General features: G+C 37.7%; 1 protein-coding gene across 1 annotated transcript in view; it reads left to right on the forward strand.

The window, feature by feature from the left end:
• The window catches only part of LOC102312116 (fish-egg lectin), a gene marked incomplete at its 5' end in the record, with an annotated part of 28,816 nt that overhangs the window by 2,110 nt on the left and 25,409 nt on the right, over nt 1-1,297 (forward strand).

The following is a 1,297-nucleotide window of genomic DNA, read 5'->3' on the forward strand; positions in this document are numbered from 1 at the left end:
CAATGAAAAATTCACGTGGGAAAATAATTGATTGTTTTATTGTGATTACATCTTAAGTGATTCAGCAACAACATGCATAACTACTAGAATGCTGTCAGATATTTACTTCTGTATCATTCACCTGCCATCCTTTCATAAACTCTTGATTCGCTGAGACTGTTTGGATTCAGTTTTTTATTTTTGCAAGTTGTGATCATTGCACATAGTAGACAAGCTTACATGAGATTATGATGGTGTTATATATTCATCAGTTTAACAGGGTCCAGACCTCTGGTGTTCTTTTATTATAAATCCCACTATGGGAGATGCACAATGCAACAACACCTCCTCCTGTACAGCAGAGTAGCTGCACCCATTTTCCACCTCAGTTCAAACAGAAGTGCTTCACATTGACCCGTAAATGTCATAATTATGTCAAAGTCAAGAATTTGTTACTTTTGATGCTGAATTTATAGATGAACTAATGGTAATAGATGGTAGGCTAGTTTGAACCATAAGTCATTTACAGTTTCTTCATGTACTTATAGCTTACAAGCTGATGTCCTCATGTTTCCTATTCATGTTTTACATCACAATGACATGAGGCTACATCTGTTCTGCAACATGTAAAAAGTTCTGTTATTGTATATCCTCCGTGGTAACGGTATAAACCTGAGATTATGGGACTTGAAGTAAGCACAGTCATGCTCATCCATCATGCTGTCATCTGCACTTTTATCTCCAAGCTATTCCTTATCCTTCCACACTGTTGGGGTTTCCTGAAGCCTCGCATACACATTAGGTTTTTACTTGTGTTTGTGTTCAGATATTTCACCTTGGGTGTGACAGAACACTGGCCAGGGTCTGCTTTTCTAAGACATGAAATCCTGCACCAGAGCTCATCTCTATTCATTGTCACTCTGGGCCTGCTCACATAAATGTCAGAGTAGTTCTCATACACTAAATCTTACAGGGTTAAAGTAACAACTTCTCTCTGGATAAAGTGATTCAGCTGAAAGATGAAAAAGTAACATGCCACTTTGTCTTACTAGACAAACTTTCACCACATACAGTAGCACTTAATATGCGAAAATTGACATCCATAAGTAAATTATACTATAAGGAACTTGACACACAGTCAACATGTTAACATTATTACCACATAGCCATTGGATGGATATATGAAATCCATTTTCTCCTTGAAAATAAAAATATCAGAGTCCAGAGGATGGATTCCTGGGAGGTGATATACAGCGGCTTGCAAAAGTATTCGGCCCCCTTGAACTTTCCCACATTTTGTCACATTACAGCCACAAAC

Source organism: Haplochromis burtoni, unplaced genomic scaffold (genome assembly GCF_018398535.1).
Source record: "Haplochromis burtoni strain Fernald_Lab_line unplaced genomic scaffold, NCSU_Asbu1 Contig_1153, whole genome shotgun sequence".
Classification (NCBI taxonomy): Eukaryota; Metazoa; Chordata; class Actinopteri; order Cichliformes; family Cichlidae; genus Haplochromis; species Haplochromis burtoni.